The sequence below is a fragment of the Hyla sarda genome, chromosome 11, assembly GCF_029499605.1.
Source record: "Hyla sarda isolate aHylSar1 chromosome 11, aHylSar1.hap1, whole genome shotgun sequence".
NCBI classification, from domain to species: Eukaryota; Metazoa; Chordata; class Amphibia; order Anura; family Hylidae; genus Hyla; species Hyla sarda.
The window spans coordinates 11,527,993-11,542,578 of record NC_079199.1 but is presented as its reverse complement, the minus strand read 5'-3'; the positions used below and the strand labels follow the sequence as shown (position 1 = coordinate 11,542,578).

At 41.1% G+C, this 14,586-nt stretch overlaps 1 non-coding gene across 1 annotated transcript; it reads right to left on the bottom strand.

Annotated features, from left to right (window-relative positions):
* Window positions 1–11,228: 11,228 nt before the first annotated feature.
* Window positions 11,229–11,416, bottom strand: LOC130296040 (U2 spliceosomal RNA). The gene has a single exon (XR_008849112.1). It is a non-coding gene; the product is annotated as a U2 spliceosomal RNA (small nuclear RNA).
* Between the last annotated feature and the right edge of the window lie 3,170 nt (window positions 11,417–14,586).

Genomic DNA, 14,586 nt, shown 5'->3' with positions numbered 1-14,586 from the left:
TAGACATTTCATTGTAAACCGTATGCCAACCGTAGCATCAGGTTGTGTACGTTTTGCATCATTTACGGTTGTATACGGTTTTTAACGGTACACCAAACCGTAGTCTACTACGCTTTTGTGTCCCGGTCAAAAACCGCATCCAACCTGTATACGGTTATTTTAAAATTGAGTTCTATGGTAACCGTATGTGCATACGGTTACATCCGGTTTGCACAATACGGTTTTTCATTTTTTTTTTTTTTTGGGGAAATTCAATAAAAAGATGAACTTTATTTAAAATGTTGACAAACTTTAAAACCGTATATATTTTTTTTCAAGAAAAACGTATTAAAACGTATGCAAACGTATATCCGTTTTTAAACCGTATACAGTTTAAAAACGTGAGGAGGCATATACGGTTGCAGACGTTTTCCTGCGTAAATTAGTTCAGCCTTCCGGTGCTCCGGTGGGCTGGAAAAGGTGGAGACAGTCCTAGGAAAGAGTCTCCTAGGACTGTATCAACCTTTTCCAGCCCACGGGAGCACCTGAAAGCTGAACTAATTTATGCAGGATAAAGTCCTCAACTGCCGAGCCGAGAAGTTCGTGACGAATCGAATTTACTGTAAGTTCGCTCATCTCTATTCACAAGTTACAGTTCAACCAGTTCCAATATCTTTAGAAAGCATGGTAATAATACAATGATATATTAGGATGTGCAGTACTCACCCAAAAGTAGAAATACCGGGACACCAAACGCACAAAATGATATAACCAGTCAAATAACAATGGGGGGTATTTATCAAAGGATTTATGTGTCTTTTTTTAACGTACTTTGGCGCAGTGTCTTTTTGCGCCAAAGTTTGGCGCATCTTCTCCACTGTCATTTTTAGAACTTTCTCAAAATCACACGGTCCTGTGTGTGATTTTAACTTTAGTCAGTAATTCATAATTTGCGCCAATCGATCTTTGGCGCAATTTTTAGCACAAATCCGTTTTTTTGGGCACAAAGAAATTTTGCACATAGAAAACACACATAGCAATGTCAGAAAATGTAAAGGCGTCAAAATACATAAAAAAAAAAAAATTGTGAAAGCAGCGACGCCTCCGGGGCTGCGCATTACTATCCTGCGACATAGTTGTCTCTGAGGAACCTTCACCCTCCGTTGAGCCGGCATTGGACATGGCCGCACAGGTTCAGGAAAGGTAAGCACTAAAGCAGTGGTCTTCAACCTGCGGACCTCCAGATGTTGCAAAACTACAACTCCCAGCATGCCCGGACAGCCAACGGCTGTCCGGGCATGCTGGGAATTGTAGTTTTGCAACATCTGGAGGTCCGCAGGTTGAAGACCACTGCACTAAAGTAACTAAAAAAAGACAAAACTACCCAAATTGAAAATAAAATCCATTTCACATGGCGGCTATAAACCCCACAAAAGAAAATAACTCATGTCGCTTGCTGATATACTGCAGGAGGGACTCCAAAATGGCTGCTCTACAGGGTAAAATGCGCGTCCTCTGTGGGGGTAGGTTCTGTGTAAGGGTATGTTCACACTCAGAAATTGGGGCGGAAATCAAGCAGAAATTTTCTGCCTCAAAATATTGTTACTTTTCCACAAGAACTCACAGAGATTTAGTGCGGAATTTCGCTCGGAATTGGTGTGGAATCGGCGCAGAATTCGAGCGGAATTCCACACGTGGAAATGAAAATTTCAAGCGGAGAAGGAGAAGAGTATAATATATATATATATATATATATATATATATATATATATATATTATCCTCTTTTTTTTTTCATGCAGAAATTCCGCGCCATTTCCGCGCCAATTCCGCGTGGAAATGATTCTGTCTGAAAAAAAAATTAACATTGATCTCTATGGGAGTAAGACGCTGATTCCGCATGAAAGAAAGGCTAGGTTCAGACTACGGAATTTCCGCCTGCAATTTTGCTTTGAAATTGCAGGCGGAAATTCCGCTTTCTAAAATGTCTAGTGTAGTGAATGATTTTCCGTTCACAAATTCACACTCCGGAATTTGTGAAGCGGAATTTGTGAACGGACAATCCGCTTGGAAATTTCCGCCTGAAGAAAGGCGGTGCTCTTTCTTCAGGCGGAAATCCGCGCGGAACACATTGCAGTCTATGGGAGACTGAAGTGTCCGTGCGGTCCTAGCGCCGACTGATTCAGCCGGCGCTGGCGTGCCCGGAGATTCCGTAGTCTGAACCTAGCCAAAGAACATGTTCTTTTCTTCAAGCGGAACAGATTTCCTCGTCAGAATTCTGCTTGAGGAAATTCCTCAGTGTGAACTGAGGGGCAGAAATTCTGCACAATGAATTGGAGAGGAAAAAGCGAGCAGAATTACTCGTGGAAATTCCTCTCCAATTCCTCAGTGTGAACATACCCTAAAAGGCGCTGTGAACAGCTGATTTCAACATTTGAGCCAAAATTACTAACAACTTGCACCAAATGATAACTTTGGTGCATGTCCACGAAAACCAAAGTGAAAAAAAAAAAAAAAAAGGGTAAAAAGAAACTGTCAACAGGCAAAATTGATAAATACCCCCCAACGTTCTCCAACCTATATTTCCTCTCTTCAAATATTCAACCTAGACGAGCCATAAGGAACCACCTGTAAGTGGGCAGAATGGAATAGGCCAAAGGTTTCATGAATTAAAGGAAGTCATCCGGATTGTAACAAAAACATCAGAGTCCTATTTCTGTAGCCGAAAAAAAAAAGAGGTGAAAATTACATAAAATGCAAGTTCATCAGTCAGTAGGTAAGATGGTACTAAATCCGAGAGAGTTAATGACGGAGGAAACAGAGCAGAAGTGCAACTTAAAGAACGGACAAAGGGAGGCGTATTACCGGGGAGCTAGAGAACGCGACTAGATGAAAGGAGGTGACGGGGTCTAAAGTCTCTATTGATAGTTGAAGAGTTGTATTGAGGTTGGAGGCGTGCACCTTACAAAACGCTCCTCTAATTGGTCTTTATACAAGAAGACTAGATTTCACGAGTTTTAATGTCTGGTTTTAGCCATTGTTACATAGTGCTGAGAATGGTGCGAAGAACTGATCCACCAACTCAATGTAACAGTGAGATAACTCAACTATTACGTCTCTAATAATCGGTAGTCACCATCAATGGTCCATGATGTGGACCAACAGCTTACATTCCTTGGAACATTTTGATCACTTCTATAATGTTTACTATGAAATAGTTAAAGGGGTTCTCCACTATAAGGTGACTTTAGTAGTTACCTGCCAGACAGTAATGGACATGCTTAGGAAGGATCAGTGCTTGTGTTGGGGCTAAATGGCTATGTTGTGAGTCCACTATAATGCTGCTGCTATCTTTTTGTGAGTTGGCTATTTCCTGCTGGAGTTCCTTCCCTCCAGCTACAAATCCCAGGATACCTTGTTTGTAAGTGTGAGGTCATTTGTCTCCCTCTCACACATCTGCCTCTCCACCTTTTGCAGCACAGCTACAACCCTGTGGACAATTATCTCCCTCCCACTCAGCGGTCGCTCCACCCATTAAAGCATAGACACGCTCCCCTTCAACACCCCTGAGGAAGTCGCCGACGGGTGATGGAACGTGTGGGGTTTAGGGTGGGCACCTGCCTGGTATACTCCATCTACTGTCCTTCTCTGTACCTACCATTATTCCCTGGATGCAGGTTGTATTGATTATTATGCTCAGTTATGCTATATTGTTTATTGTACAGATTAGAGGAACAGGTTCTATGATATTGTGAGAAGCAGGTGCCCTGGGAGGCGGTCCTAGTGGGAACTCCTCCCTGTTTTGTGCTGTGGCCTTTTGGCCTGTTTTAAGTGATTTTAAATGTTTCTGTCTGTTTTTTGTACATGGAACACTTAATAAACTTTGAGATACATATAAATTTGGGTGTGCGCTGGATTGTGTATCTCCTTCTCTTTTTGGTGTAGTAAGCCCTTTCAACACCTGACTAGTGATGTAATGTCTTGGGCTGCACTTCAACCTGAGAAATGCCAGAGACAACACTAATTTTGTATGCTGGAAAAAATGAGCATCAGGGCAAAGATCACATAAGATTTGGGAGACAAGCCATCAAATACAGGTACAGACACTATATTATGAACTACACAGTGATACAGTCCCTATATCACAGTAAAAAAAGAAAAAAATCCAGAATACCCCTTTAAGTTTACTTACTGCCACACATTGCCAAATAAATACTGCCGTACCATGCTCAAATAACACCAAATAACACCAAACACACAATAGAACCGCATGTAGACTTGTTGGAAGAGTAGGAGCTTTGAGGACCATATGGTTTTATAGTGGCCGGGGCCTCCTTTAAGAGCCTGGATAAGAAAATAGCAACAAAATATTGATGTCTTAGACGTTCACTGTTTTCAAAGATGTTTGAGAGCCTCAGGGGTGACAAGGAAGATGGAGAAGTGGATCAAGGAGAACATCATGTCAAATCTTCATGACAAAAGCCGTAAGATGTATTATCTGAAAATGGAGAAGTCAGAAATTAAGGGGAAGGAGCCGGGCGACCAGTCACAAGATGGATGAAGACTCTCACGGATCTTCAGAAGCCTGAATCACGGAATACAGTTATCCTTCAACTTACAATGGCCTCAACATACAATAGTTTCAACATACAATGGTCTTTTCTGGACCATTGTAACTTGAAACCAGACTCAACATACAATGCTACGGACAGTCCAGATCTGTGAAATGTGTCACAACTGGAGGAACCGACCAATCAGAATGGGCATTCACTGGTAAATCACCTGTATTACTGAAGTGTATGCACTGACTGGTGTCTGGTAGCGTCCCCTACAGTACAGGGAGGTATTACATGTTCTGTTCTACTCTTTACCTGTATTACTGAAGTGTATGCACTGACTGGTTGTCTGGTAGCACCCCCTACAGTACAGGGAGGAACTACAAATTCTGTACTACTCCTTACCTGTCCCAGGGTTACCTGCTCCTTTTGGACACCAAGTAAGGGCGGCTCCATTTGGGAGACTGTGTGTGCTGTATAGGACCCTGAAGAAGCTTCTGTCCTCTACATAAACCATTGTTTCCCAACCAGGGTGCCTCCAGCTGTTGTAAAACTACAATGCTACGGACAGTCCAGATCTGTGAAATGTGTCACAACTGGAGGAACCGACCAATCAGAATTGGCATTCACTGGTAAATCACCTGTATTACTGAAGTGTATGCACTGACTGGTGTCTGGTAGCGCCCCCTACAGTACAGGGAGGTATTACATGTTCTGTACTCTTTACCTGTATTACTGAAGTGCATGCACTGACTGGTGTCTGGTAGCGCCCCCCTACAGTACAGGGAGGTATTACAAGTTCTGTACTCTTTACCTGTATTACTGAAGTGCCTGCACTGACTGGTGTCTGGTAGTGCCCCCTACAGTACAGAGAGGTATTACATGTTCTGTACTCTTTAACTGTATTACTGAAGTGCCTGCACTGACTGGTGTCTGGTAGCGCCCCCTACAGTACAGGGAGGTGTTACATGTTCTGTACTCTTTACCTGTATTACTGAAGTGTATGCACTGACTGGTGTCTGGTAGCGCCCCCTACAGTACAGGGAGGTATTACATGTTCTGTTCTACTCTTTACCTGTATTACTGAAGTGTATGCACTGACTGGTTGTCTGGTAGCGCCCCCTACAGTACAGGGAGGAACTACAAATTCTGTACTACTCCTTACCTGTGTCTGGCTTAGCTGCTCCTTTTGGACACCAAGTAAGGGCGGCTCCATTTGGGACACTGTGTTTATTGTATAGGACCCTGAAGAAGCTCCTGTCCTCTACATAAACCATTGTTTCCCAACTAGGGTGCCTCCAGCTGTTGTAAAACTACAACTCCCAGCATGCCCGGACAGCCAACGGCTGTCCGGGCATGCTGAGAGTTGTAGTTTTGCAACTGTTGGAGGCTCCCTGTTTGGGAAACACTGACATAGACAATGATTACAGCTCCCAGCAGATCTTTCTTACTTTTATATGTAAGGATTTGCTTTATCTGTATTCGTTATCTATTTACTTTTCTTTAATCCTCACTTTTTTTCCTATTTTTGGATGACATTTTGGTGGCTTCAGAACCAATTACCTAATTTCCATAGAGTTATAGTCTCAACATACAATGGTTTCCACATACAATGGTCGTCCTGGAACCAATTAATATTGTAACTTGAGGGACCACTGTACATGAGAGGACTATAGTAGAATAGAACTGAATTTACTTATGCAACAGAAATATAGATAGTAGGCACAGCCGTTAAACGCAAAGATGTTCACTCACGGTTAGAGGGCACACATCATGAACAGGTTACAGCTGTTTCTTACCACACAGGATGTTTCTTCAGAAACGCCCAGCGTGGTGAGAATAGGCTGTAAACTGTGGCATGTGGCGTCCATCATCACGCATGGCTAAAAGCCGCATGGACGTCACACACCACAAACAGATTACAGCTGTTTCTGGCCACACAGGGTGTTTCTTCAGAACAGGTTACAGCTGTTTCTCACCACACAGGGCCTTTCTTCAGAAATGCCATCTGTAGCGGGAAATGGTGGTAACCTGTTCCTGGTATGTGGCGTCCATTATCACGCATAGTTAAAAGCCACACACCACAAACAGGTTACAGCTGTTTCTCGCCACAGGGACTTTCTTTAGAAATGCCCTGTGTGGTGTGAAACAGCTGTAACCTGTTCGTTTTGTGTCACGTCCATGTGGCTTTTAGCCACATGTGATGATTGTTGCACCGTAAAATAAAGAAGAGCTGGTTTTGCACAGTACTCCAGTGAGTGTTTCCACCTTCTATATGTTTTGATTGAGCTAAATTTACTGTCAATGTTTTCTTAAGAAATTGCAGATTCGTAATGAAATCTTGTAACCTGTCCCAGACTTGTAGCATTTGCATAGATGCGGTAGAATTTTCCCACCTTTGCCGTGTATTTTGCCTATTGTTATGCATTTTAAGGAACCAGCGTGAGAAAACTTTTCCCAGTAAATTACAGAGCGTGCGGCTCTAATAAGCCAACAAGCAACATCGTAACTGTGCAGCACAAGACGGAACCAGCAGAGCCATAAACGCCGGGCACTGTAATTTCATCTCTCAAGTGATCTCTTTTCTTCAAAAACCATAGCACTATACTTAATTTCACTGCAGATTACAACATAAAGTTTTTCCTCTAACGTCTGCATCTCATTTGTTTCTCCTCTTCCCATGTAATCATAGGCGGTATTATAGTAGTTATATTCTTGTATATAGGAGGCAGTATTATAGTAGTTATATTCTTGTATATAGGAGCAGTATTATAGTAGTTATATTCTTGTATATAGGAGCAGTATTATAGTAGTTATATTCTTGTATATAGGAGCAGTATTATAGTAGTTATATTCTTGTATATAGGAGCAGTATTATAGTAGTTATATTCTTGTATATAGGAGCAGTATTATAGTAGTTATATTCTTGTATATAGGAGCAGTATTATAGTAGTTATATTCTTGTATATAGGAGCAGTATTATAGTAGTTATATTCTTGTATATAGGAGACAGTATTATAATAGTTATATTCTTGTATATAGGAGACAGTATTATAGTAGTTGTTACGCCGAGCGCTCCGGGTCCCCGCTCCTCCCCGGAGCGCTCGCTACACTCTCCCCGCTGCAGCGCTCCGGTCAGATCCACTGACCCGGGGCGCTGCGATTCCGCTTCCAGCCGGGATGCGATTCGCGATGCGGGTAGCGCCCGCTCGCGATGCGCACCCCGGCTCCCGTACCTGACTCGCTCTCCCTCGGTCCTGTCCCGGCGCGCGCGGCCCCGCTCCCTAGGGCGCGCGCGCGCCGGGTCTTTGCGATTTAAAGGGCCACTGCGCCGCTGATTGGCGCAGTGATTCCAATTAGTGTCTTCACCTGTGCACTTCCCTATATCACCTCACTTCCCCTGCACTTCCTTGCCGGATCTTGTTGCCATTGTGCCAGTGAAAGCGTTTCCTTGTGTGTTCCTAGCCTGTGTTCCAGACCTCCTGCCGTTGCCCCTGACTACGATCCTTGCTGCCTGCCCCGACCTTCTGCTACGTCCGACCTTGCTTCTGTCTACTCCCTTGTACCGCGCCTATCTTCAGCAGCCTGAGAGGTGAGCCGTTGCTAGTGGATACGACCTGGTCACTACCGCCGCAGCAAGACCATCCCGCTTTGCGGCGGGCTCTGGTGAAAACCAGTAGTGACTTAGAACCGGTCCACTAGCACGGTCCACGCCAATCCCTCTCTGGCACAGAGGATCCACTACCTGCCAGCCGGCATCGTGACAGTAGTTATATTCTTGTATATAGGAGCAGTATTATAGTAGTTATATTCTTGTATATAGGAGCAGTATTATAGTAGTTATATTCTTGTATATAGGAGGCAGTATTATAGTAGTTATATTCTTGTATATAGGAGCAGTATTATAGTAGTTATATTCTTGTATGTAGGAGCAGTATTATAGTAGTTATATTCTTGTATATAGGAGCAGTATTATAGTAGTTATATTCTTGTATATAGGGGCAGTATTATAGTAGTTATATTCTTGTATATAGGAGTATTATAGTAGTTACATTCTTGTATATAGGAACAGTATTATAGTAGTTATATTCTTGTATATAGGAGCAGTATTATAGTAGTTATATTCTTGTATATAGGAGCAGTATTATAGTAGATATATTCTTGTATATGGGAGCAGTATTATAGTAGTTATATTCTTGTATATGGGAGGAGAATTATAGAAGCCGTATAATAGTAATTCTATTCTTGTATATAGGGGCAGTATTATAGTAGTTATATTCTTGTATATAGGAGCAGTATTATAGTAGTTATATTCTTGTATATAGGAGCAGTATTATAGTAGTTATAGTCTTGTATATAGAAGCAGTATTATAGTAGTTATATTCTTGTATATAGGAGCAGTATTATAGTAGTTATAGTCTTGTATATAGGAGCAGTATTATAGTAGTTATATTCTTGTATATAGGAGCAGTATTATAGTAGTTATAGTCTTGTATATAGGAGCAGTATTATAGTAGTTATATTCTTGTATATAGGAGGCAGTATTATAGTGGTTATATTCTTGTACATAGGAGCAGTATTATGGTAGTTGTATTCTTGTATATAGGAGCAGTATTATAGTAGTTATATTCTTGTATATAGGAGCAGTATTATAGTGGTTATATTCTTGTATATAGGAGCAGTATTATAGTAGTTATATTCTTGTATATAGGAGCAGTATTATGGTAGATATATTCTTGTATATAGGAGGCAGTATTATAGTAGTTATATTCTTGTATATAGGAGCAGTATTATAGTAGTTATATTCTTGTATATAGGAGCAGTATTATAGTAGTTATATTCTTGTATATAGGAGCAGTATTATAGTAGTGATATTCTTGTATATAGGAGCAGTATTATAGTAGTTATATTCTTGTATATAGGAGCAGTATTATAGTAGTTATATTCTTGTATATGGGAGCAGTATTATAGTAGTTATATTCTTGTATATAGGAGCAGTATTATAGTAGTTATATTCTTGTATATAGGAGGCAGTATTATAGTAATAGTAGGCTTTTATGTAGGAAACTGCATTATAGTAGTTTAGTGTAGCATAAATATTTAAGGTGTTAATCTAGTGGTTGAAAACAATTCCATATTGATTGGCAGAAAAGCCTCATTCCAGAGATTCCTTTAGTGGGGATAGCCTAGACTTTTTTTTTTCCTTTTTTCATATTATAGAATAACAAATCTTAGAGATACAAAATGTAGATAAAGATCCTTAAATCTTCTATTTGCTTTCAACTCCACAATAAAAGCTTATTTTGTAGCAGAGTTTTGGGTCTAAATCCATAATGAATTTCTTGGTGTCTTAATTACAGTTACTCTGTCTGGTGATGAAGTGGAACATCCGTGTGCAGTGCGATATCCGTATTATTTATGCAATTAGGTCACTTTATTTATATCTAAAGACGGAAAGACGCGAGGGAGCATTTCAGTCATAAAAATACATGGCTCCTGCTCCAGGTGACCTCTGCGGCTCACCCTAAATAATGATTAGAATAAATGAAAATCAGTGGTCGATAAAAACATTAATATAATAATAATAATAATATAATAATAATATAATAATAATAATCTCTCTCACCTTATTTGGACACAATATGCACAGAGATATACATTACGTACAATTTTACAATATTACATGTGCAGGCGTTAAGGACGGCACCGATCACGTGATGTTAGACAATCATGTGAGCGTCATGTGACACGGCGATGCCGACATGTAAATAATGAACACTGTAATGGCGTCTATGGCCATACAGGAGAGTGAGGATCTGCCCCCTTGGTAATTTGGTTCTTCATCAGCACATGACACTTTACAGCTGGTATTTTGGAACATTGAGTATTGTAAATGCTGGAAATATACTGGTGTTGTACACATTGAGATGGTGAGGATTTTGTATACCACTCTGCTCTCACTATTGTTAGGATTTGCACTATTTTTCTTTTTTAAAGCCGAGGAACGTGCTTTCGATTCACCCAAAGTGCAAGAAAAAGTGCAAACGTGTTACACTAAAAAAACGTGCACAAAGGATGCGGTCTATCGCAAGCCCTTCTCCGATAGGAGAGAGGCCCCCCAACAAACCTTACCCTTCGCCTCCGGACCAAAAGGTACCTGCGAGGTTCCAGGTTCGATGTCCCTTTTCGCCGAAGCTACTAGGGGACCACAAATGCTCCCGGCATCCCCCTTGGCGTTAGCCAAGGTATCTGCCCGCAGAGCCGATTACGGTAGGTACCCTGCCAAAGCAGGAGTACCCGGGGTGTTTGCAGGGAGGTGCGGAACCTAATGGCCACACACACCTCCCCTAGACCGCCAGGAGGGACACCCAGAAGGGCTACCGCATCCTGTCAAATCCTGTGAACACACAACACGCAAAAAGTGACACAGTGAGACAAAAAAGAAATAAATAAGTGAATGTGTGCAGATATACTGCCCGGACATCCGGCCGGATCTATAAAAATTTCTCTGATCCTAGCCAGAAGGCCGGGAATCAAGAGGTGAGTGCCACAAGGTGAAGAGATTATGGTGCCCGTGCTTCAACTCAGTGAGTCTATCCTCCCAGTGAGTTTCGGCACCTCGGGGTCACCACTCCCCGAGGCACAAAAGTACCTCGGCTCTAGACCCTCTCAGCCTCATGGCGAGACCCGGAGGGAACAGGTCACATCGGGGCAGCCGTCGAGCTGATTCCTCAGAACCAGCCCCGGAAAGCCCTGGTACACCTGCATCCTCCATGCAGCACCCATCCCCACCAGCCCCATATCGGCGTTACGGTCCACCGGCATGAAAAACTGATAAGAACAGATACTACACTTGATCTTAGCCAAAAGGCCGAGAAGCGATTTGCACTATGGATGAGCTGCTGGAATTCTTTTGGCTGGATCTATCTATATAGTCTGCGACTGGGACTGTACTTTCTAGCCTGCACCCCGGAACTACATGCTACTAGTGTTGCTCGCGAATATTCGCAATGCAAATTTTATTCGCGAATATAGCACTATATATTCGTAATTACGAATATTTTTTATTTTTTTTTTATTTTTTAGTTTTTTTAGTTTTTTTTTCACAGTACACATCACAGTGATCACCCCTCTCTGCTTCCAGCTTGTGTGGTGTAAAGAAGGCTCTAATACCACTGTGTGAGACTGGTGCACGGATTTTTGCATATGCTAATTTTTGTATATGCTAATTTTCGCATATGCTAATTTTCGCAAATGCGAAAATAAAACGCGAATATTACGAATATGCGAATTTAGCAAATATATGACGAATATTCGTCCTTATATTAGCGAAATATCGCGAATTCGAATATGGCCTATGCCGCTCACCACTACATGCTACTACTTCTACGTTGTACTGCCTACCTACTGGATTGTAATCTATCTACCTACCTATCTATCTCATATCTAGTGTTGCTCACGAATATTCGCAATGCGAATTTTATTCGCGAATATCGCATATTCGCGAAATCGCGAATATTCGCGAAATCGCGAATATTCGCGAATATAGCACTATATATTCGTAATTACGAATATTCCTTTTTTTTTTCCACAGTACACATCACAGTGATCATCCCTCTCTGCTTCCAGCTTGTGTGGTGTAAAGAAGGCTCTAATACTACTGTGTGAGACTGGGGCGCGAGTTTTCGCATATGCGGAAATTTGCGTATGCTAATTTTCACATATGCGAATTGTCTCCTATGCAAATTTTCGCATACGTGAAAATAAAACGAAATGTTTCGAATATGCGAATATTCGCGAATATATGACGAATATTCGTCCATATATTCGCGAATATTCGTGAATTCGAATATGGCCTACGCCGCTCAACACTACTCATATCTATCTATCTATCTATCTCATATCTCTATCTATCTCTCTCATATCTATCTCATATCTATATCTATCTATCTATCTATCTATCTATCTACCTACCTATCTATCTATCTATCTATCTATCTATCTATCTACCTACCTACCTACCTACCTACCTACCTACCTATCTATCTATTTATCTATCTACCTACCTACCTATCTATCTAGCAAACCAAAAAGCAACAGTACTCTCATAAGGTTCAAATAAAACAGTTTTTATTCACATAAACATGGTGGCAACTTTTCGTCTGGCTCACTTGGTTTGCTACTTGGAAGGATCTGTGACCAGGATCTGTTGTGACCGTGTGCACCCCATCACCTTTGTATAGATCTACAGGTGTGGCGTGTTAGTGTTGAGCGGCATAGGCCATATTCGAATTCGCGAATATTCGCGAATATATGAACGAATATTCGTCATATATTCGCGAATATTCGCGTTTTATTTTCGCATATGTAAAATTTCGCGTATGCGAAAACTATCATATGCAAAGGTAACTGCAAGCAAAAAATTCGCATATGCGAACATTTGCACACCAGTCTCGCACAGTAGTATTAGAACCTTCTTTACACCACACAAGCTGGAAGCAGAAAGGGATGATCACTGTGATGTGTACTGTGAAAAAAAATAAAAAAACAAAAAAAAAACGAATATTCGTAATTACGAATATATAGTGCTATATTCGTGAATATTCGAGAATTCGCGAATATGCGATATTCGCAAATAAAATTCGTATTGCGAATATTCGCGAGCAACACTATTGCTGTATATACTATCTATCTATCTCATATCTATCTATCTCATATCTATCTATCTCATATCTATCTATCTATCTATCTCATATCTATCTATCTCTCTCATATCTATCTCATATCTATCTATCTATCTCATATCTATCTATCTAATATCTATCTATCTACTGTATCTCATATCTATCTATCTATCTATCTATCTATCTATCTCATATCTATCTATCTAATATTTATCTATCTACTGTATCTCATATCTATCTATCTATCTATCTCATATCTATCTCATATCTATCTATCTATCTCATATCTATCTATCTCATATCTATCTATCTCTCTCATATCTATCTATCTATCTATCTCATATCTATCTATCTATCTATCTACTGTATCTCATATCTATCTATCTATCTATCTATCTATCTATCTCATATCTATCTATTTATCTATCTATCTATCTATCTATCTCATATCTATCTATCTCATGTCTATCTATCTCATATCTATCTATCTATCTCATATCTATCTCATATCCCTCCACCACTAATACTCTCCAGTGAAGCGTCCCACCGCATAGATGTAGTTGTATCTTACAGTCCCCCCAGGGTAATGAATGATTCATTGTTATCACACAGATTGTGAGGAAGGAAGAACATCTCATGGCAGGTGCCGTAGAGACGTCTGAGGGTTCTCCAGGATGACGGATCCTTACGAGAGGCGTCTAAATACACTCGAGGGCTAAGCATGGGAGGAGGCGAAATCCCCGAGAATTGGCTGAAACTTATTTTATACAACAATTCTCCTCTGTCTCCAAAAAGAGCGTCTCAAGTGTCTGAGGAAATATAACAAATATATCGGAGAAATACCCGACCGCTGGCTGCGCCAGAAGACTGAATGAGATTTCCTGCGAACTCCCAGGACCCATTCACAAACAGAAATAGAAAAAGTGAAAGAAAAGAAAGCGATGAAATCCCAACACCACAAAGCGCTGTTATTCCCCTCATACGGCGGGAGCGCAGGTCGCCGGCTGCATCACAACCAGATCTGTGCCGGAAAGTTTATTGTGTCCGCAGGGAGAGCATCATATTCTGCACAACGCGGTAATGACGCCACTTTTATACGGTCGGCGTGCGCGCTGTGACCTCCGTGTTGTGGCTTCGGATACAAGGAATATTTGTCTCACTGGAGGATAGCGCCGGCCTCATGTCTCTGCTGGATCTCATTACTTACGTTGTAGCTTTTTAGGGCATTTTACAGCATTTCGCCCTTTACATTTATATGGAACGTTCTAAAACATTGCTATAATTATCTAGAGGCATCAGACCTACGTATTAGAAGATAAAGGAGCACTCTGGGTAAATCTGTGCTATACTTAGAGCAGAGCTGAATGGG